This window comes from Triturus cristatus, chromosome 6, assembly GCF_964204655.1.
Source record: "Triturus cristatus chromosome 6, aTriCri1.1, whole genome shotgun sequence".
NCBI lineage: Eukaryota > Metazoa > Chordata > Amphibia > Caudata > Salamandridae > Triturus > Triturus cristatus.
In genome coordinates, this window is record NC_140589.1 from 1797825722 (window position 1) to 1797850267 (window position 24546).

Sequence of the window (24546 nt, forward strand, 5' to 3'; positions counted from 1 at the left end):
CAATTCCTCAGGACCTTGTGAACATGTGGTGAATCTACACTAAAGAAAAGGTAATGTGGTGTCCCAACCTAATATTACCATATAGAGGTGCAGTACCTGTTGATGCGGCAGCCAATCTAAAAACTAGTAACAATTGGCCACATCAAATCACGGCATGTGAAAGACACGTTAAGGTAACGTGTCAGTAGTACAACGCCAAGGTGTTGGTAGACCATGATTTGATGGGGCCAATTGTTACTAGTTTTTAGATTGGCTGCTGCATCAACAGGTACTACACCTCTATATGGTAATATTAGGTTAGGACACCACATTGCCTTTTCTTTAGTGTAGATTTACCACATTTTCACAAGGTCCTGAGGAATTGCCGCTAGACCCACCTGACTATTAGGCAAGAAACATGTCGACCGCATGAGATTGAGCCAAACACCCTGCAACATCATTTGCAGAGGGTCGCCACTCCACTTTTTTAAACAGGGTGGAAGGCAGGGTCATTAGAGTTGTTTTGCCTGACTCTTCCAGTCCCCTGTTTTAACCCACTTGGTCTAGGTGACCAGAGCACACACAGTTTTCTACACTTCATAGGCTCCTTACACCCATTGCACCAAACGGCAAGGAATAAAAGATCTCCGCCAAAGAGCCCCTGCATAGGGTGCCCGTCGGGTATTGCAGCGCCGACCCAATGAGGAGCATGCCCGATGATGAAGCATGACAGCCAGCGGGCTGGGTGTGTGAGGGCCCTCATTCCCCACCTCCTTTCGTAACATACCTTTAACCTCCTTTTTGGGATCCCGCTTCCTCTCCTCCCCTTTTTAGGAACTGCATACCTAGTGTTTTGTACTCTGAGCAGGGCATGTATGCTGGACCTCTCTTAAAACCCCTTTAGCCCCCCTCTTTGATTGTATTTTGTCCAGATGTCAGGAATGGTCTAATAGCTTAGCTAATATATATGGGCAGTGTCTGTTCTTCATAGAAATCTAGAGAAGCCCCCAGAGTTCCTTGGTAACTACTGTTTTCTCTATGTGTGTCTAATATTTGTCTGCTCTAAGGCACATCAACTTGCCCAGGTATTTCATTTAGACAATTTTAGATTTAACTGGGCAGGTCTGCGTATTTTTTCAAACCATCTTCTAGATTCGGACCCAGTATTTTCTTTTTTTTCAGACCCAGTATTTTCATTTTGACCGGCTCTTTGATGAACCTGCGATGACACTCTTATTCTTCTATATCTGCAATACTGATCATTCTGGTATCATCCCTGTATCAGTTCTCGATGAGTTGATCCCAGCTTGCATCCATCAAAGGCAGACTGGGGTGTCTTGAAGGAGTCCCATCAAGTTGTGTGCATTTCTGTCCTGAAGTACATGAAATGGATCATGCCAACAGCGCAATTTAAACCCATTTGGATAATGTAACGAGAGAATGACCTAATCTGGATTTCACTTGAACTACCAGATCTGATGTTTCTAGACTGCAGGTGAATATTATATCAAAGGTAAGTGCAGTCGCGTGAGCTGGGGTGAGGATTCACTGAGTGAACTCCAAAGAGACAGCTTCTCATCTGCCTCAGACACTTGCTTGCTGTGTGGTACATATATAAAGAGCTTGAGAGCTCCCAGCGTTTTGAGCTTCTGAGACAATCCATTGGTGGAATGGTTGAGGATTTTAATGAGAAAGCTGAAAATTTACCTTGGTTTGTGTTAGAAGGTGGTTCTGACACTATGGGCCGCCCAGATTTTTCGCTTTTTGAGCACCTAATTGTTGAGCTTTTACTGTGGGGGAGCCTCATATGTTGGGACTCACCCACAGTGAACTCAGGATGTAAGAGACTGCATGGGGATTTTACTGGTGTTCCCCTGGCTTGACCAGGCCACTGCGCAGCAGCTGGAGTAAGGGACACCGGGCTGGTTACATGCAGACACATTTGTACATGCGTGTGCACACATGTACGGGCTGCGCAGGGGAGATTCCTAGCGTGCGCAGTCCAGGAGCAGCTACAAAGTGAATGGTGTGGCAGGACTTATGCAGTATTGGGTGGTGACATGGAATAGGCTTTATACACTGAAAAGAAACATGCCAGGGAAAGTCAGTGTGTTTTACTGTGTTTTCACTTCATTATTCCCCTATGGGGATGTGGGGCCCATGGCTAGATTAACTTCCGTTAGGCCTACAGATTCCAGACACGCACTTAAGTCCAATGTAGCGAATGTGAAAATAAGTATTCTGCAGAGTCCAAAGTCATATTTGTACTGCTTTTTGGTCATCCAGAACTGTCATATTTCTCTGAGCCAGCCATGACCAGAGGGCTGACCTCAGCTGGATGGATTGATAACCTTTCTTCCACAAGTGAGGGCCTCCTCTCCATGAAGAGATGATGGGTGGGGCTACAGGCTTATCCATCACTAGGTGCCAGGCACCAGGCTGCACCAAGGAGGGAAGGAGTTGGGTTTCAGAGGCCATGTGGCCAGAGACACTGGACAACGCCATTTTTAACAAACCCAGAGGCTGCACAAGAAGGAGGGAGCAGGGGCAGGGCAGTGATGTGTCGCTGTTTGATAGGAACAACAGGGACTTCCTGCCAGCCCCCTACTCAACTTTTAAAAAGTGCTTGCACAGGAAGAGAAGCTCTCTGGGGTTTGGTCTGCTGAGGCTGAAGGTGCTGGAGCCTGGCGCAATGGGCAGTTGGAAGGAGAGACCCCCTGACTGCACCCAGGACCCTAACGGCACCAGAAGAAGAGCCCAGGACCGGTGCGCAGGAGCAGTGGCCTCTACGCAGGGAGAAGAGAGGCCACGGAGCAGAGCCAGGCGAAAGGCTGGCGCAGGGAGTCAGTGAAGACAGCACCCTGCTGAATCAGAGACCCCGAGGGCGGAGGAGAGTGTTCCCAGTGGCTGGGGCTGGTAAAGAGGAGCATGAAGCGCCCCATAATGCCTCGCCAGGCATTTGGAAATCTGCCGTTTTGGTGCTTTGTGGCCCCCAGAGGAGGGGGGGTCACCCTCACTTGTGAAAAGGTGCTGGGGGAGCTGCTGGAGCAGCGCAGTCTCCCCCCTTCCCCCCCCAGCACAAAGAAATCTGCCATTTTGGTGCCTGGTGGCCCCCAGAGGAGGGGGTCACCCTCATATGTGAAAAGGGGTTCAGGGGGCTGCAGGAGCACCGCAGCCTCCCCCAGCATAAAGAAGAACAGTCCACCCATAAGTTTCACGGGGCATCTGAAAGAATAACCCCTCAAGGGCTCAGCCAGCCTTTAACACCTTCTAGGCTGGAACTTATGTTCTACAGCTGAGGGTGTACTATGAAGTGCATCATGGAGTGAAGGGCTGAGTTGGGGATGTCTGGAGAAGGGCATCCCCTGGAGGTGAAGTGGAGTAATTGCACCAAAATGCATTTACTATTGGTTATTTCTTTTTAGGTGGACTGAAAGTCACATGTGTAAAGTGAAGTACCTGTGTAAGGTGATGTTAAGCTAAATGGAGTTATGTTGCTGGACCTTCCTGCTAGGGGGTCTGGCTGTATTTACGTAATCCCATGCTTTTACCTGTGATTCCTTTTAAAGTGAAGAGGCTAACTGCAGGAGAAGTGTAGTTGCCAGGAGTACTTCTTTTGAAGGGACTGTAAGTCATATGTGTAAAGAGATGTCATAAGCCAAGTGGGGCTATGTTGCCAGACAGTCCTGCTAGGGTGTCTGGCTGTATATGCGCAATCCTGTGATTTCATCTGTGATGCCTTTAGGGGCTGTAATTGCAATGCATTCAAATGATCAACCAAGGTGATGAGTACTGTCATTCTAAAGTGTGCGTAAACATGGATCCTTGCTGCTGCGCTTAGGTAAAGTCCCCATACAGCTAGCCCTTAAGATATAGAGGTGCATACTTTATGGTCAGTAGGAGATGCTCAGTCAGGGTTATGTGTCATGGTTTACCCCTTTTTAATGCTTGTTGAGGTAATGGGGTGGGTCGCCACTGGGGTGGTGCCAGTGCGCAGGGCCCTCGCTCCAGGTTATGTTCAACTATCTGCATTGGGGGCAAGTTGATGTGCATACATGGGAGTGGTGGTACTAGACCCCACCCCCCCTTTGCGGGAGGGGTGGAGATGTTATGCAATGTCACAAAGTAATTCCAACAGCTTATGTATATTTGTAAATTGGTGCATAGTATTGAGTAGTGTGTGTGTTTAATAAATATACTCTTACTTTTATAAAGCAAAGTACAGACTGGACAATCAATTATTGAGTGTTATTTTTGTGCACCTGCAAATGGCGATTACTAGCCCTCACCACCTCCCTTGAGTTAGCCTCAGACTGCTCTGCAACGCTACCCTCTGAGAGTCAGGCGCTACAATTGGGTATTTGGTTCCCAGTGAAGGACAAATGTAGTCATGTTATTTGTGCAGGCCTCACAGATGCTGCCTCGTTTTCCAACAGTTTGTGTTTGAGATCTGACAGGAGTTGGGGTGAGATTGACCTGGGGATCACTGTCAGAATATCGGAAACACAAATATCGCGTGGACAGAATATTGTGTCAAACATATCAAGGACCAAAATATTGAGTAGGTATATGCAAATAGGTAAGTACAGATTTACTATTCTTTACTCCACATCTAAGTACCTTGAAGATCATAGGTGTGGAGTTATATATAGTAAAACTTTACTTCCCTTTAGTAACTTACCTTTATGATAGTTTTATCCTCGCTATTTTTGACACAATATTCTGTCCCAGGATATTTGTGTTTCAGATATTTTGTCTAAATACCTGGCCTGGTTAAACTTTGTATAGTAAGGTGCTCAAAGGACCTAAATAAGACATCTTGGTGACTAAAGACGTTGCTTAAGTTTCCCCTTTGCCACTACCAACCGCTCCAGCAGTTGGGGTCAGGTCATCTTGTGTCCTAAAGAGGATGTTGTGTCCATGCAACCTTTCATATACTTTCTTCCATACACAAAAAATCAATCCCTTTCCAACGTTGCCAGCTGTATGTTGCACCCACTACCAGAATCAGGTATTAGGAAGACTCAAAGGATATAATGATAATGATACACAAAGTAAGGACAAAATGTAACTATTCATTGGGACATACATAACTGTACAAATTCCTTGATATAAAGAACTTAGAGATACCCCTGGCCAACGACAAGCAGAAATTCTTATGATGCCAGTCCTGTAGTGACTGGGTCTGAGTTTGGAAGCTTAAGGAACAGCCCTTAGTAGCTGTAGTTGTACAGCAACACAGTAAAGGACCCTCAGTCTCTGAGGCTCTATCCTTCGAGAATATTGAAGTTTCGGGGCCATCTTGGAATGGCCCAAAACGACGTAAACCATGCCCTCGGGAAAGTCGATGGTTCGCACTGAGGTTGATTATTGCATGTCAGTGATCCCCTTTTGGGGAATACTGATGTGCAATATTGCATGTGAGCCTATTGGCATTTATTAGGTTTTAGTAAGGGTGTTTACTTTATTCAAAAGTAAGACCTGTGTGTTTGTTTTCTCCACAGGCACGAATGCAGACCTGTTGGTCTTTTTATTTTAGTTTATTTTGTTAGTTTACTATTTGATCTCAAACCCCCCTTCCCTTGGGGTCACCAGTTGGTTCCTGGTAAACCAAATTCCAGTGGTCATAGGGGGTCTTTGGGGAATTATTGTGTTCAAGCAGTGAACAAAGCTGTGAGAAGAACATGTTCCAACATTCATTCATCTGGCATAATGCGAAGACCACACAATTAGAATGCCCAGGCAGTATGATGTCCAAGTCTTTTGATGTCTGCGCCCTAAATAACTCCATGAGGGACCTCTAACGACAGGTGGAGTTGGCACGTGTAGCGAATCAAACACGGAGGTCACATGTTGTAGACCTGTCATAACTTTTAGACAGATTACAGGATGGTTGTAGAAGATCTACCAATATTTCAGGGGCAGAGCCTTTTCGTTGGGTGTGTGGAGATCCCTGCATGCCCCAAAAAATGTTTTGCTTGTTTATCAACCAATTAGCCATCCCTTTAGCGCGACCTGAAAAATATAGTGAGGACCCACAGAAACTGAATATATTTCTCACACACTCTAGACTTTACTTCTTTTACACACCTTTGGCCTTTCCAATTCTAGAGTGTCGAGCTGTGTTAATGCTGTTGTATCTCTCTGGGGATGTGGCAGCATGGTCTATCCGTTTGGTGACAGGTCATGATCCTATGCTGTACTCTTTTGATCACTTTGAAGTCGAGCTTCAATGTAGTTTTGATCATCTTGCAGTTACCAAAGGTGTTTAGACAAAATATAGATTTAAAAATATCGGGAGACAGAAATATCGGGAATTAAAGATCGTGACCTAGAAATATCGTGATGCACAAATATCATTAATAAGAATATAATTTTTGAGGTTAATAATATCGTTGTAAATAAAATTGATTTTTTTAATATCGTTTTCACTAATCTAGTGGTTAAAAATATCGTTTTTAATTATTATAATGTGTTTTAGTTGACATGTTCATTTTATATGTTAAAATTGTTTAACTATGTTATTAATTGTTTTTAAAGCTTGTACTTTTGAATGATTTAGAATTTCCCATGAATATTTAGTAGTCATTTATGGTGTCATAGCAGGTTGTTGGGTTTGTAGGGGGATAGGGTGGGTAGTTAATTAGGCAATAATTAATTAAGAATTATTTAATACATTTTATACAATTATCTGATTGTCATTTGTTATATAATTTAAGTAATTCTGATTAATTCTTGTTATATGTTATTTGCGGCTATTAGGTTTTAGGGGTTTAGGGTGGGAAGTTAATTAAGTAATAATTACTTCACAATTAATTGTTAATTATTTAATTCATATTGAAATAATAATGTAATTTATATAATATTTTTTTAACTTACATTTTAGTTGCAGGCTGCTAGGATTGTAGGTGTGTATGGTGGTAAGTTAATGAAATAATAATTAATGATTTATTATTCATAGGTAATTAACTATTTAATTGATTTTTAATAATGTAAAATACGGAATCTGATTCATTTACTTAACTCTTAGCGGTGGGATGCTAGGTCTATGGGGTAGAGCAGGGGTCTTCAATCTGTGGGGCGCGACCCCCGGGGTGGCCTGGAGTCCTGGGAAGGGGGTAGCGCATTTCCAGGCCTAACTTCTGCCTGGAATGCACAACTTGCTTTGGACAAACACAACCGCAAGTCTCATGTGCTGTAAAACTAGGAGGCCCAGCAGACAGGTAAAACAATCCTTCAAACACGCCTTCATGCCAGGGTGCCTGCTTGCCTGAATGAAGTGCAAATGTACCCTAGGAGTTAATCTGCAAATGAAAAGGCTGCTTGGGAGTGGTTCTGGCTTTAATTGCTCGACTCACTTCAAGCATTGTGATGGCAAAGATGTGTTTTTTTGTGTGGTGGTTAGCAGCTGGGCTGTGAAGTGTGTCCTTTTAATGATAACTGAATTTACACAGCGCTTAGTACCCCTGAAAAGGTGCTGAAGGGACAGTTATGCAAAAATAAATGCATTACTTACTGTCTCCTATTACACTAATCTACATTTTGGAAGCAAGTATAAAATAATGACTTACACATTCGCAGTGCTTTCTGTCACAGGCTGTGACCTCAAAGCACTAAAAATACCCAAGTCACTATTTTCCACTGCACCAACCAATTTTAATTCTGTGGCTCTCTGGTTATACACAGACCTATGCAGTGCATTAAATAATGGAGGTTATATAATATACTGTATAGTGCATTTCCTACTGAGTAACAACTTTCAAAATGTATTTTTCTTTTAAGCTACCCATTATATTATATGTAGCTATCCGATGGTGAAAGACCTAAAAAGGAACAAGATATTTTAGGGCTGATTTATGAGAGGCTTGCGCCACTGAAGCATCAATTTTTTGAGCTTCGGCGGCACACGCATCTAAATCATATCTAGGAGGTGAGGAAAAGTCACCCTGCGCGGCTTTGCATGGCCTCATAGATATGGAGTAAGACAAAACAGCATTCTGCAGCACACATGGAAAGAGGAAAACCCCTCTCAGGTTTGTTTTTGTGCAGGAAAGTGCCCCTTCCTGCACAAAAACCATCCAGCCCATGTTGGCACTAGGAAGCAATTTGTGTGCCAACATAGGGAGAAATTTCATAAATAAGGTGCATTCCCGCCCTTTCACATTGGCGTAGGGCAGTGCTGCAAGAAGACTTGCGGTGCTGCCCTACGTCAGTGCCTCATAAATGAGGTCCTTTGTTTTTAGCCACACCTTTGATCACGCCCCCAACCACTGTCCTTTGGTTTGCTAAATACGGTTTAATTTATTTCCCCAATGTATAAATGATTTGCTGTGGTAATTAGAGGCGTTTATGGTTGTCGATAGTTAGCAATAATTAGGAGGCTTAAGTTCTAGAGATTTTCGTCAGGAGGGGTGCTTACGCCTAAAAGTTTTTGACAGGGGGGTCTCGGCATCAGAAAGTTTGAAGACCTCTGGGGTAGAGGGTGGGAAGTTAGTTAAGTAATACTTAACTAACTATTAATTATTCTTTGTAAATTAATTTTTTAATTGAATTTTGAATATGTAAATTGTGGAATCGTTTTTTTAGTTATATTGTAGATGCAGGGTGCTAGCTTTCTAGGGGTACAGGGTGGGAAGTTAATTAATTAATTATTGAATGACAAATATTAATTGATACTTAATTTTTTATTGAATAGTAATTATGTTAATTGATTTCATTTTTTTAATACATATCTATATATTTTTTATGTTAATTAATATTTTGTTTATTAAGAGTTTTATATTTTCTTCTACATTCATAAAGTGTCTCATATATGTAATGTGTTTGAAGTTAAGTGTTTTCCCGACTTTTGCTTACTCTGTAGTACGAAAAGAAAAACTAAGCTCTTTACAGTTCAACACTTTCCCTACTGTTGCTGTGCTTGGAGTGAGACTAGTGCAGTTCACCTCTCCGAAATCCAACTCTTTCTCTATTATTACACAGACTGGAGTCGCAATAGTAAATTGTGTGCCTCCATAGTCGAACACTTTCCTTTGTGTTGCACTGATGGAGTGGGAATAGTACATTTTACCCCTCTAAAATCCAATGCTTTCCTTACTTTTACACTGATTGGAGTGAGAATGGTAAATATTTACTCTAACGCTTTCCCTATTGTTGCACAGACTGGAGTAGGAATGGTAAATTTTACCCCTCCAAAGTCCATCACTTTCTCCCTCGTGTTGCGCTGACTGGTGTGGTAATAGTACATTGTACCCCTTCGAAACCAATGCTTTCTCTACTGATGCCCTGTTTGGAGTGAGAATAGTAAATGTATCCCCTTCGAAGTTCAACACTTCTGTTATATTCTTTGGAGTGGGAATGTAGGAATAGTAAATATCACCCTTCTGAAGTCCAATGCTTTCACTACTATTGCACTGATAGTGTGGAAACAGTAAATTGTACCCTTCCGAATTCCAACACTTCCCCTACTGCTGCGCTGTTTGGAGTGGAAATACTTAAGTTTACGCCCCGAAATCCAATGCTTATCATACTGTTGTGCTGTTTGGAGTGTGAATAGTAAATGCAACCCCTCCGAAGTCCAACACTTTCCCTACTGTTGTGTAAACTGGATTGGTAATAGTACATTTCACCCCTCCAAAGTCCAACGCTTTAACTACTGTTGCACTGACTGGAGTAGGAATAGTGAGTCCATCAATCAGTCATTCAAGGATTTATAAAGCGCGCAGCTACACAAGAGTGTCCTGGTGCTAGGACTAAGTATGAAGTTCTTACACATCTGAATTACTGAAAGGCTGTCTGGAAGGGCTATGTTTTGAGGTTGCGCCTAAAGTGATTTTCATCCCTCAGCGCCTGCAAGTCCAACGAGACAGCATTCCAGGCCTGGGCCACAAGATAGGAGAAGGACACGCCACCCCGTTTCTTTCTCCTAATTCTTGGTACTGAGGCCAGCCCTGTACCAGAAGAGCAGAGGGTTCTGGCAGGGAGACAATGGGTGATTCTTGCTGAGAGCTACCTTGGGCCCGTCTGGTAGAAGAGTCAGTGGACTAGTGTTAGATCTTTATACAGAATTCTCTCCTTGATGGACAACTAGTGAAGTTCCTTTAGATAATGGCAAATGTGTGGCTGCCCATGGACTTTTAACAGTAGCCATGCAGATGCATTTTGGACCACCTGTAACCTCCTCATCAAGTTGGTGAGAAGTGCCAAATAGAGAACTTTGGCATAATCAAGACGAGAGGTAATGAGCGCATGTATGACCATTTTTTGAGCCTGCACAGGGAGCAAATACAAGCATTGTTTTACAGACGTTTTGTCCAAAGCAAGAACAAACCACAAACAACGCCTAAGGATAGTTGAGAGTCGATCTTAACTCCTAAATTAGGGACAACTGTAGCAGGAGAAGGAGGAATGTAGCCAGACCAATTCTAACTCCTCCCAAGTCCAATACTTTCCATAGTATTGTGGTGACTGGAGTAGAAGTAGTAAATCCAACCATTTCGAAGTCTAACAATTTCCCTACTATTTTATAAACTGGAGTGGTAATAGTGTATTTAATACGCATAGTTTTCATAATATTGGTTAAAAAGATTCTGTATTAAAAACCACGTACTGCAGTGATGATTGTGTCCTGAGTGTGCGTTACCACGTCGTCAGATTACTTTTATTAATATTTTAAATGCCTTTAATGTTAATATATATATATATATATACATACATATATATATTCATAGTAATACTCTTAAATATTTTTATAATAAAAAGGAATATAATGTAAAATACATATTTTTATTAATTTTATATATATATGTATATATATATGAACAGTAATACATTTAAAATATTTTTTAGGTCTCGCCTAGCGATGCAGCGCATGCGCTGCTCGCTTTGCGAGGCATGCAGTATACACTATTAGTGAGGGAAGCCCCGCCCACTCACCCGCCCACTTTTTCATTGGCTTGTGGCTTTGTTGTTTCTTAATCCTGCCTTCTGATTGGTTTTAGAGGCTGCTAGTCCTGCCTCATCACAGCCATGTCTCCTTCCACGGCTATCGGCCCCTTTACTGGTGTTTCCTGAGCACTACTTTATAACCGTGCCACGCCCACCCGCTGTACGTGCCTTCTCTCCTGCCCCTCCCACTCCCGTTTTTCATGCTTTAATCAAGCCCGCCCACCCGCACTCCATCTGCAATGCATTAGGTCTCGCGTAAATGCGAGTCCTCTTGCATTGCAAATGCTTATTATTTTATCGAAGGTAAGGCAATTGGGTGTACTAGGCTCTTAGCAAGACAGAAGGTGTGTAATCCTCTATTTGGTTAATGCTAACATCGTAGTCCTCTCCTACTGTGCCCGTGAAACGTCAGCCATTTCGTTGTCCTACCTTTATGCCTATGACAACAACAGCAAACTCTGTCCTGGTGTCCCTTGTCTATTTCCATGACCGGTCCTGTCTATTGACGCTCGGTGCAATCCGTTCTCTATGGCACTGCTCTGCCGTGGCGCGCTCCGGTGACCCGGTGGCGTGAGCTGGGGCTAAGACTTAGAAAATGGTGGAGAAGGAATCTTTACTCCAACAGATCGAGCTGCTGCACGGTGAGTAGGGGACGGAGCCAGGGAGAGGGTGGAGCTAGACCTAGGGGCAGAGGCAGCACAATCACAGGCTTCGTAGTTAGTGTTAGCTTCAGCTTGCTTCTTCCGTTACAATTGACACCTCCAAGGCTTGCCACATGCTTGTTCTGCCACATTATCTGCAGCTTGCTTGTTCCGTTACAATTGACACTTCCAACGCTTGCCACATGCTTGTTCTTTCACATTATCTGCCTGCTCCAACCAGTGATCGAAGTGGGCGGAATCGGCAGGGCACGGCTTGCTCCTACTTCTTAAATTCGATTGAATCCGTACCCCTAATTCTTTGTTTAAAATATGTGTCTTAGGACGGCTGAAATAGCCTACAGATAAGTATCGGCGTGCGGGACGGGTGAGCAGAGAAGGAAAAGGACTCTGGCTTTTCCTTCATGCCCAGAGAAGACGAGGACAGTGTCAACTTCTGCTTTGCCACTGTCAGCTGCCTCTTATTCCCTCTCTTTCTGTCTCGCTCCTCCTCACCTACTGAAAACCACAAGCCTCGGTTCTCACCCTCTCTCCTCTGCTCACTTATTTTTTCCCCTGTGAAATGGATCCAAAAAAGAAAAACACTTTTGCTGGAAAGGTAATCTTTTTCTGACATTTTTCTATTCCAAAGTGCAGCCTCTGGATGGAGAGAAATAAAAGGTTAAAAATCTGAAAAATAAATAAATAAAGCAAGTCGAAGCTGTCGCAAAGTGGCCAGATTGGTTTTCTTCTTCACACCTAAACACATTAGCGCCACTTTCCAGTTTGCCAGTGAAGCGCTACTTTCGTATTCTCGTCTTTCTTTGAACAACATTGTTTTCCCCAGGTGAGGAAGTGCACCATTCCTGGGGGTGCTACAGTTCCTGGTTAATGTGTTCATGGATGTGGTCTTTTTAAACCGTACTGCGTAAGGATAGAAGCAATGGACATTCAAACAGGTCCCTTCCTGGCCATGTAGTCACGTCCTTAAGTCTTCAGACAAAATCACTAATTGATTTATGAAGAATGAGTATATACAAGCATTAAGGTAAACATGTTGTTCCTGCTTACATTGCACATGCTTTACTTAATTATACATTCCATTGAGTGTTTGTTTTTTCCAGGATATTGTTACTTTCTTTTTAGGAAGCATATTGCTCTTGTCTAGTGCGTAATTTGAATTGAGTGGCTTCCAGGTGTTTATACCGGGGCACAATTGGGTTGTAGTTGAAGGCAGTGTGAGTTTCTCTCAGTGGGGCAGTATGGTGTTCGGTGGGGGGGCGGAGGATGTGGCACTATGGTCAGACCTGCCGAATTTGGAACTGGGGAACCAGGTTCAGCCTTCATGACCAGTCCACCAGATCACTCCTGAGAGAGCTCATTCCCATGCTAGACATTAGAAGGCCCGCAAGACTCCCAGGTGTCTTAGCCCCAGCAGGTGGACCCTAACAGTGGCAAGTGTGGGTTAACCTTGAAGGCCTGTCCACCACAATCCATACTGAAGTTCACCTTCAGTCTTGTCGGCAGGCCTACGAAGTAGCACATCCTAGAGCAACAGTGACCCTGTCACTGAGGTCACAGGACCTTTGAGCATGGCATCTCTAGGGCGGTGCGATCGCTCCGGGCGCTGACTTCGGGTGGGGCCATCATGTTTGCAAGTATATTATGGTTTTAAATGCACTTGCTGCCTCCTTCCTGGCCTCCAGACATTTTCAGCAACAAAAGAAATGCCATGATAACTCCAGTGATTAATGTTCTTCTAGAGAGAGGTCAGAGTTTAGTCTAGTGGAAATTTTGACTCGTGGAAAGGTAGCTTAGTTGCTTAATGTGCCTGCTGCAAAGGACGTGTAACATTCAGATCACAACGTGCACGCAATGTAAATAGGTTTGTGGGTTACTGCTTTTGTCAGAGAGATCCTTTTGTTACTTGCAGTTTATAAGTTAAAATCCTAACATTGAACAGTGAGCTATTAACTGTTATCTAAGAGCTGCATGCAAACTGCTAGGTATAAATTAGAGCCTTATGTTGCCCCCCACCCCCTAGCCTTTGATTATCCTAAAGTTGCAAAAGGTGTTCATTTGGATAGATATCAATAATAATTATTAAAGAGAACCCCCAACCATGGTAGTATGTTTTAAATTCTCAGTTTGTGTTTTTCCAGACCAAAAACTATTAAACTATACGGCCTACTAGTATAGTTGTCATGTGACTCCTACACCTTGTCTTTAGTCTTATGTAACATTTTCTATACAGTGATTTACACAAGTATAATTGATTGTCTCTAAGTAATGTGTTTAATGTAAAGTGCTCTGACACCCTACACTGGTATCAGTGGCGCTGTAAATCAAACTAAATGAATGTGAGAGAGAGTGTGGTTATGGAGACTTGAGGGGCATTGTTAAAGGGTGGTAGTGAGGGAATCCGTGGCGGAGGTGGTCATTGGGGGGCACCAACAAACATTGTTGCAAAGGGTGCTGCGAGTGCTAAAGCCGGCCCTGCCCTTGAGGCCAGTCTGCCTCACCCATTGGTACCTCCATTGGCCTTGTTTCAGCAGTAGCAGCTGCAACTTACCAGGGATCGACAGTGCAGGATTTGCATGCACACCAAACTAAGGGGCATATGTACAAGCCCCTATCGCCACCACAACGTCACTTTTTCCGACGTTGTGCTGGCGATAGGGGCTTCCCCTTATTTACAAGGCAGTGTTAAGCCACTTAATGTGGCTTAACGCTGCCTTGTAAATATGGCCCCTTTTCACGCAATGGTTAACGTGAAAGGGGTGGGCAGTGGGTGTTGCGGTGGGCGCCCCCTAGCTGTACACACAGAACTTTCTTTCCCGCTCGCACACACTGTCAAGAGAGGAGCAGTGAGATGCAGGGGTGAAGTGTTATCACTGATTGTCCAGCAAGAGGAGCTTGCAGCACACAGGAAAGCTCATCACAGCGTGGACTTTTTAAACACCCTGCAAGGCTCTTTATTTTATCAGAGCACGCCGGACCCAGGGCCAAGTCAGCACATATAACACTTGATAGTACAGCTTTGCATATGTGGAGCTGACACTTGGTCATTAGGAAGGAAGTATGTCAGGATAATTTCCTATTTCATAAAATAGTATTTTATATTCCACAACATTCTACGCTGAATATGATTAGAATGCAGCTTTTAATCGAATGTCTAACTGGTTTCATCTCTTTTTGTCTATTAATGTAGCTGGCCTTCATGTGTTTCTCCCCGAGAGAATAGGCGCAGTGACGTCGCACATAATATAATTTTGTCCAGGGAAAATTGAGTTTATGCGAACGCAGCTTCACGCTGCAGTGACTGAGCAGTTGTTGGGTAGGGGTGTGTGCAGCTCAGATTATGCAGAGGAAGAGTAGATATAACAAGTATTCACAAAACCAAAAGCTCTCCTTTCTGGGACAGCTTGTAAATTTAGCAACCAAGAGGGGGATGGCTAACGGGGGAGGAGGGTTGGATAACTGACTGATTTGAAAAAAGCACTAGAAAACGTACTATACTGCATGCTTCATAGCGCTTTTAGGTCCAGATTGCAGAAAGGGGGTAGGTGTGAAGGGGTGAGGAAGGAGGAAGAAAAAGAGTACAAGGGAGGGAAATGGGAAAACGAGACAGTGGGAAGAAGGGAAAAAGCAAGAACGAGGACAAAAGGGAAGAAGGAGAGAAAGAACATGAACCACATATTTGCAAAACTGTATTTGGTGAGGATTAGCTGTGAGTTACTACTTTTCACCAGGTTAGTGCCCTTCCATTCCTGGTGCTTTACAACAGTTTTAAGCTCTTATTAGAGTTTCACATTGCTCAAATTGGTATAATTTCTCATATTTATATATTTCCCTCATCTTCATTGCTTAATTTTGCTTGCGAGAAAATGTCACTCATAGCTGTTGAATGTCACTCATAATTACACTGAAATTTTGAAAATGTCACACATAAGCCGTCTGAAACCTTGGCAGCTATGCATGTATGTGGTAGCCAGGGCCGTCAATCTTGTAGCGTGCGAAACGCTACGAATGACGGCCAGGGCATCATTTTTGGCCAGCCCCGCGTCGTGCTGCTAAAATGCAGCAGTGATGCGTGCCACCACCACGCGCTCCTTTGAATGACTGGATTCTCGGCAGCCAGGGGAGTGCTGGGCGATTTGCAGAACCCCTACGGTAGGGGCCCTGCCACCACTGTGGAGTCTACAGGAGAGGGAAGCTAAATATTCTATTAAGTTGTTTGTGTGCATACAGTTACTGGCTGTAACTTTCTGAACACAAAACAACCTGTATTGCAGAGGACACATGTAGTCTGATGTTGGGGCTATGTGGGTCTACTTTCATGTATGCCTAAAGGAGCTCTCAATTGTTCTCACACCTGGTTTCGTTAGGATTCTATGTTTCTTAGGAGTGATGAGAAGAATCCGTCTGGAATGATGGTAGTGGTGAGTGTTAACATTGCAGTAATGTGCGTAAATGTGCTGCATCGGTAAACAGTTATAAGGTCCTAAAGGCGAGACCGATTGCATTGCAAATGCTTGTTTATATATATTATTAAAAATGTGTGGAATATATTTAGATTACATTATAATACACTTATATCTTAAAATATTTAACATTTACTACTACAATCTCTATTTATATTTAAAAAATCTATATTTTTGTCTATTTTTGGACAATATCAATCTCAACAATATTTTCTTACCACTATTTTAGGATGTACCATAATAAGCATATGTGTATGATATATTGGTCAATGATATTGTTTACCATGATATTGTGTCTGTGATCCGTTACCAAACTGTGGACAACGAGCTGGTGTAGCTAAAACAGGGTAATTAAGACTTGCTCAGTTACTTAGTCCATTTCGATAATTAGTTGTGAAGGTAGAATGGCATGAAACCAAAAGAACTTTGTTGTTTTACTGTGGACTCCAAAACTAAGGATGGCCGGAGCTGGCGTAGTGCCTCTATGTGTAGCTCCGTGGAGTTTGAAAAAAACTCAGTGGAGCTATGCTTCGCTCCGCTCCACTCCCTCCCCCTCCCACATTCTTTAAAAATGATAAAAGAAGGCACTTACCTGTGTTTCTGCCACCTCCCCTGCCTAGCCGCTCTCCTTCCTGCTCCTCGCGTCCTTCTTCATAAAATAAAACACTACGTTGTATGTCTTGCGCCTGCATGCGCACTCGCAAGACGTACACCGTAGTGTTTTTTTCAATGAAGGACGCGAGAGGAGCAGGAAGGAGAGGGGCCAGGCAGGGGAGGCATCAGAAACACAGGTAAGTGCCTTCTTTTATCATTTTTAAAGAATTTGGGAGGGGGGAGGGAGCGGCTAACTCCGCTCCGCCACAGAGGCAGAGGTTTACCTACCTCTGCGTTAGCAACAGAGCGTGGAGTAGGCAAATCTCCGCAAACTCCGCTGGCAGAGCAGAGTTACCCACCCAGGGTTATCCAAGACGAGCTGAAGATAAGCTAGTAGTAGTGGATTGTCTAATTGATTGTGGCACCTTAATTAATTACTGTTTTTCAGAACACCGAGGTGAGAAAAAACATTCAGAGAACTGGTCCTTTCTTGTCCCATCTTGCTCAGAAAGTCAAAAAAGGTTTTCAAATTTTACGGTACCGATGCCGACAAGAGACAACGCCACAGCTTATGCCTTTAGTGTGGCCAAGAAGGCCATTTTGTGAAGAACTGTACCAAAAAAACAATGAAAAACCAGCACAATGCCTATTCATTTAAGGGAATAGCTGCTAACAATCCCCAAGTGGCAATTTTACCTGTAACAATTACTGTATCCTTAACTGGTCCTACAATACTGTAGATAATGTTTCCATTATGACTGACTCTGAGGCAACAGGGAACGTCTGTGACTGTGTCTTTTATCAGTGCATACAATATCACCATAGAAAGAAAACTATTTGAGGAGCAGGTGTGCACTGTGGATGGTTTTCCAGTTGTCTTTTAGACCCATTTAACCAAACTACCAAGTTGCCTGTGGTAGGACTTGATGGGCAGTTAGAGGTATGAAATTAGATTTAATTGATGCACCCCAAAAAGGAATCCTATTGGGACTTCTGTCCATAGATTGGCAGAAGAGAACATTCAAATTTTTGTCCGAATACTGCGTGGTCTTTTGCAAGAGTCAAACATTTCCTAAAAGGAATTTGCGTGAGAGCACCTCTGCAGTTCTCAATTGAAAAGGTTCCTGGGAGGATTCAACTACAGCTTCAATTAATTGGATATCAACTTAACCTAAAGATGCACTGTATCCGAAAAAACATACTATGTTCCATAAATCATGACTTCATACAAATCAATTTGACATATACACATAAGGTCCTTCTGGGATCGAAACGCGTCATGCCGACTGTGTTTGCCGTGGCTGATTAAATCTTGGATGGTAACACGATTCCTGTGGTCTGCACTCTGGTTTTTTACAGCGAAAACGACGACTGTTTACGGAGACAAGGCGATATATATATATATATATATATATATATATATTCACTGAAAAACCATAGGTTTCAGGGACGTTATAGTTAGTTGGACATTTGACTCATATAAAACCAGAGAAATTCGCCCGTTATAGTTAGCTGAGCTAACTCGCGCGACCGCAATGCACTGGTGATGACATCACATATTACATCACTCATGACATGGTCAGTGACATCACTGATGACATAACTGATGACATCTCAAATGACATCACTGATGACATCACTGATTAAATCATCCAGTGAATGTGTGTTTCTGTAAAGTTTAAATATTTTTCATATATATCTATGCCAATGTGGATTGAAGAATGAGTGCATTTACAAGTGCCTGAATGGATTATTTAGTAGGTGCGTGACTCACTGTATAAGTGAGTGATTGAACATGTGTTACTGAATGCATGGGTTAGTGACTAAACTGTGTGAAAGTCTGTATTAGTGTCTCAGTTGGTGTGCAAGCGGCATCATGGGTTGGTGAGTAGCTACATGAGTGTCTATATGGGTTATTGATTTGTTGTCTGAGTATCTGTATGGGTGCCTGAGTGTCCCTTTTGTGATTTCCCACGTATTACCTGCCCGGTAATGATGCCTCCTGGGTGATGTAGTGCTTACAGCGCTGCTTCTGTTGGGGTATCACGTGACTAGGGACGGTGTGTGCTCTCACCTATGGGAGGGCGGCAGGAACATTTTAAGGCGGGTTTGTGACGATGTTCCGAGTTGGCAGTGGCGTCTGAGGAAGGCCTTTGTGCCGAAATGCATAATGCCGATTTGCTGTTCAAATAAAGCCTCCAATTGGATCCTCGTGTGGCCTCTTCCTTCTGGATGCTGGAGGGGTTATGGTCATTGTTTCCGCGTTGCCCAGAGGCGCGGTGAGAGGCCCCGTCTGCAAAGCTGGCTGGTGCATCGCTGGCTCATGCATCTGCAGTTTTTCTGTTTTCCAAGTGATTGGATTGGCACCAGCCCACCCTGAAGTGCGAATCCTGTCAGGGCCGCTATCTATGGTGGATCGTGACTGCACGAGGTGTGTTGGTGTATTATTGCCAACTCACGGCCCGATGGATTTGCTAATTTGGGGTTGGAACGTATGCGGGGACCTAAGGAGACTTGTGGACTTGTAATTAACTGGGCACACCACATCCTGCTCTGCTTTAACACCAGCCCACATGGACTTTCCCTTTTGTGATTTCCCACGTATTACCTGCCTGGTAATGATGCATCCTGGGTGATGTAGTGCTTACAGCGCTGCTTCTGTTGGGGTATCACGTGACTCGGGACGGTGTGTGCTCTCACCAATGGGAGGGCGGCAGGAACATTTTAAGGCGGGTTTGTGACGATGTTCCGAGTTGGCAGTGGCGTCTGAGGAAGGCCTTTGTGCCGAAATGCATAATGCCGATCTGCTGTTCAAATAAAGCCTCCAATTGGATCCTCATGTGGCCTCTTCCTTCTGGATGCTGGAGGGTTTATGGTCAGGGATATATATATATATTCACTGAAAAACCATAGGTTTCAGGGATGTTATAGTTAGTTGGACATTTGACTCATATAAAACCAGAGAAATTCGCCCGTTATAGTTAGTTGAGCTAACTATAACTCGCGCGCCCGCAATGCACTGGTGATGACATCACATATTACATCACTCATGACATGGTCAGTGACATCACTGATGACATCACTGATGAAATCATCCAGTGAATGTGTGTTTCTGTAAATTTAAAATATTTTTGATATATATCTATGCCAAGGTGGATTGAAGAATGAGTGCATTTACAAGTGCCTGAATGGATTATTTAGTAGGTGCGTGACTCACTGTATAAGTGAGTGATTGAACATGTGTTACTGAATGCATGGGTTAGTGACTAAACTGTGTGAAAGTCTGTATTAGTGTCTCAGTTGGTGTGCAAGCGGCTGCATGGGTTGGTGAGTAGCTACATGAGTGTCTATATGGGTTATTGATTTGTTGTCTGAGTATCTGTATGGGTGCCTGAGTGTCTGTGTGGGTGGGTGAGGGGGTGTGTGACTTTATGCATAGATGTCTGAGTGGGTGATTAACTGGTTGTATGGATTCAAAAGTGCATCTGGGAAGGGCTGTATGGGTGAGTTAGAGTGTGTATGGGTGTGTTGGTGATTGAATGAATGTCTCAGTGGTATATGTGTGAGTAACTACATATGTTTTAAGGCAGTATATGCGAGTGTTGGAGTTTATAAATGACTATACGCGAGAGTAAGTTATTTGAAGAGTGGGTGTATAAATGAGTGTCTGCTTGTATCAGTGACTGTATGAGACAGTAAGTATGTGTTAGTATCTGCATAAATAAGTGATGTGGTGTGTGTATAAATAACGAAGTTGGTGTGTATAACTGTATACATGAGTACATGGGTATGTGATTGATTCTTTACATTACTGACTAGGTGTGTGAGTAACTCTATGGATGAGTGGCAGAGTGTGACTGTATGTGTAGGTGTATGAGTGCATATTATAATACTGTATTGATGAGTAACTGAATGTATAAGTGACTTGATGTGTGTGTAGACCTAGGAAATAGTGGGTGGTATGTAGTATCTGGCATTGTTGTGTGTATGGTTTCAAAAATAGTAGTCTGTATTTTAAAGTGCGTGTATCAAAGTTTATATTAGGGCATCAGTATGTGCATCAGATTATCACATGGCTGATGTCATCAGTGATGTCATTTGAGATGTCATCAGTGATGTCACTGACCGTGTCATGAGTGATGTAATATGTGACGTCATCACCAGTGCATTGCGGGCGCGCAAGTTATAGTTAGCTCAACTAACTATAACGGGCACATTTCTCTGGTTTTATATGAGTCAAATGTCCAACTAACTATAACGTCCCTGAAACCTATGGTTTTTCAGTGAATTTCTAAGGTTTTTGAAATGCTAATTCCTAACTATAACGTCTGTAAAACCTATGTTTTTTTCAGTGAATTTCTAAGGTTTTTTAAATGCTAATTTCTAACTATAACGTGCCTGAAACCTATGGTTTTTTCAGTGAATTTCCAAGGTTTTTTAAATGCTAATGCCTAACTATAACATCTGTAAAACCTATGTTTTTTCAGTGAATTTCGAAGGTTTTTTAAATGTTAATTTCATATTTTAATATTTATAAATCCCTATATTTTTTCTATTTTTTTTGTAATAGTTTGGAACTCTATTATCCTTTTTTTATTTTAAAAATTATATAATTTTTTATATCTTCAAAAAAAAGTATATATATCTTTTTTTTTTTGCGAAAACTGGTGTCCCGTACCGGTAGTGTACCAAGCTCCATCAGCGCGTGAATCCTATCCGCCATATCGCTAAACTGGTAAAGGATGCGCATTTCGTATCCGACGGCTTCGTGGCACCGCGTCTCCCCTAACGCGTCTCCCCTAACATCATATACGTATAAGGTCGCGCCAGCTGCTAGTTTGGTATGCGACGGGTGTGTGGTACCAAGCCACGCGTTACGTCATATACGTATGGGGTCGTGCAGGCTGCGCATTCCGTATGCGCCGAGTGCATGCTGCCAGGCCCTGTGTTACATCATAGATGTATGGTGTCGCGCCGGGTACGCCATTCCCTCATTTTTTTTATGTCTCAAAACTATATCTAAATAAGTTTAAAGTGTATATGAGAGCAAGCGATAATCTAAAATATTTTAAACATTTATATATTTCTAACTGTCATAAACTTATATTATGGTAAATATATTTTCTCGAAATCGCGTCGGGTACAGCCTCCGTGCGCTCTCGGTGCGCGATTGCCATGTGACCTTAAAAAAAAGCATTTGATTGGTTCATAACATTTCCCATTGTAACAATTGGAGGACCCCACCCATTTTAGTCATTCTCTCTACAGCGTTTGATGAGAGACACCTCTTCTGCTTAGAGAGCTTTTTTGTAAAGTTTTTTGCTGTGTACACATATCTTATACTACACACAACATGCAACGATCATCTTGATCAATATTCATGCTCTGTACAGTAGCCTTCCACGTGTGATGGCCATGCATCTGAAACGTTACATCAAAAAACAAATGTGTGTTACACGATGCCCCTTGTGTGTGTGTGTGCGCATTATTTTGCTGCATTTCGGCCTGGGTATTGGTGGATCGAAGGGGTATCATCAGCCACGGACAGAGTGTACATCCTAGATCACATGTGACAAACAGTAAAGAGTAATGTGTAGATTTTTGTTGCAGTATGCTCTGTTGTCAGGCTTTACCAGTATAGTAGTGTGTCATATGTGAGACTTTCAGATTCATGTTTGACATGCATTGCTTGACTGTAATGAGCGTTATCACTGTGTATGACGTAGCCTCACTGTTGATCCTCCCTCCATCCAAGCACATTCACATGTGTGCGCTTCATGATAGCAACACGTTCAATAATACCGCACACCATTGACATGCGTGTCTGCGCATATCCACAACTTGACAACGACGTGATGTTGTCCATTCAATCTTTTCGGACTGCATCTCATTAGTGATAGTTGCCGCCCTCCCGGTACATGCTACATTAATATAAATTGCGGATTGTGCGATGTCAAAACTGCAACAGGGACACACACATAAGTACAGTTCCTGCCCAGGCAGGAACTGAACAACGCCCAGGTACCCGGAATAATTATTCACACCCCTACTCAGGCTTGGCGTACGCAAGCCCAGCCCACTTTGCGCACGTATAATTAGGATAACGATGACGCCACATGTCCCAGTTCTTCCACACTGCCTCAGGTGATATGGCCGCATCCACCTCGCATATCACAATGCGCAATAAAAAAAAAGGGATCCATGAGGTGTACACCATCCAGGCAATCAAAACTAGATCTGAATTGTGAACCCTGCTGGCCGTCGTGTTTGGACACACACCAATGACAGCAGGTGAGCAGTGGGTCCTGGGTGCACAGGGGCTGCAATTGAGCGCGGTGCGGCGGGAGGGGTGGGGTGCATCAGCCTGGGTGTGCAGGTGCGAACAAGCGATTTTGCCCTGCGTAATGATGTGATCTCTGACCTCATTCAGTCACATCTCTATCTCATTTTAAGGACCTGCTGGACCGTACTGTAGGCCTGAGCCAGCGGGCAGCGCTGCCCTACAGACACGTGGCGTTGTTTTTGGGGCACTGTAGTGAGCTGATTACTAAGTGTACATGCACAGAGGCTTGCGCCACTGCATTGCACACGCACATTATGCTTCTAGCATGCGCTCTGTTCCTTTGTATGTGAACGTTGGCATAACATATTATTGTTTAACCTTTTGTATTCTCATGCACGCTCATGCACTCTCCTGAACTCTCCTCTTTGAACCACGATTACCACTAACAGTTGGTAGATCGTACTTCAAGAAGGAAGGATGCACTCAACTGATGTTCTCTATTAACCTTAAAATAAACCTTCATTTACCTCAAGACGTTTTCAGCATTATATTATTTCTCCCTTTTCAGACACTGGGTTAGTGGCACCAAAATCGGCGGAGCAGATGCTCAGCCCTTGATGAGGCCCTGGGCATTCTGACGCCTTCCATCGTGGTATCAAGACACCGTCCCTGACCGGAGACCTGCTGTGCCACCCTGAGTGAGGCACCCCGGAGTTGGAGCTCGCACCGGCACGTCGTTGAACACACCGGTTGTGGCAGGTGAGCAGTGAAGCCTCGGTGCGCAGGAGCTGCAATTGAGCACAGTGCGGGGGAAGAGGCTGGGGTGCAGCAGCCTGGGTGCACAGGTGCAGGCAAGCGATGTTGCCGTAGATAATAATGTAATCTCTGGCCTCATTCATATCTCTGTTTCATTTTAAAGACTTGCTGGATTGCACTCTTTCTCGTGGACCCCAGCGTCCCAGACACACGGGTGACAGGAGGTGAACAGTGAGGGCTGGGTGCAGTAGGCCGACGCTCTGTCTCCTCCTCCCTCTGTTCTTTTGACTCTCCCTCCCCTTCTCCCTTCCACCCACTTGCTCTCTGTCCCATTCTCACTTTCTTCCTTTCATTCTGACTACCTTCCTTTTTCTCTTGGACATGGCACACATACTTATGTTTCTTTTCCTCTTGCAGGTTTTGTACGCTGCTTCCGGAGGAGTCCCACCCACTTATTTAATGTTTTACTGTTGTTTGTTTGAATAAAGTTGCGTTTCCATTTATTTGTGTTGTTTTAATAAAAGTTATTTTTTTTACCAATAAATAAGTGAGTGTATGGGTCTTCTTTTTCTGCCAACACTTGTCTGTAGTTTATTGTGAAAATCGGCGGTTGATAGGAGGTTATGAGGGAAAACATTTGTAATTTTGCAGTGCACCTACCAAATATAAACCAACAGACTATTACATAAATGAAGCCTAGGTAATTCTACAACTGCAAGGGTTCTATGAGTGTATCACTTTATAACACCATGAGTACTGCCCGTGTGATTACAGAACCAATATGGCACTGCCTAGGGCCACCAACACTTCAGGGACTGGCGACGCCCACCCTGCATATTTAAGTAAAGTCCCGGAGGGTGGCGAT

The 24546-nt window shown here is 43.4% G+C and overlaps 1 long non-coding RNA gene across 1 annotated transcript; it reads left to right on the forward strand.

Annotated features, from left to right (window-relative positions):
• The first annotated feature begins 11433 nt into the window (after positions 1 to 11433).
• LOC146822028 (uncharacterized) lies at positions 11434 to 24172 on the forward strand. Its single transcript, XR_014962802.1, has 3 exons — positions 11434 to 11567; positions 23494 to 23684; positions 24099 to 24172. It is a non-coding gene; the product is annotated as an uncharacterized LOC146822028 (long non-coding RNA).
• The last annotated feature ends 374 nt before the right edge of the window (positions 24173 to 24546 follow it).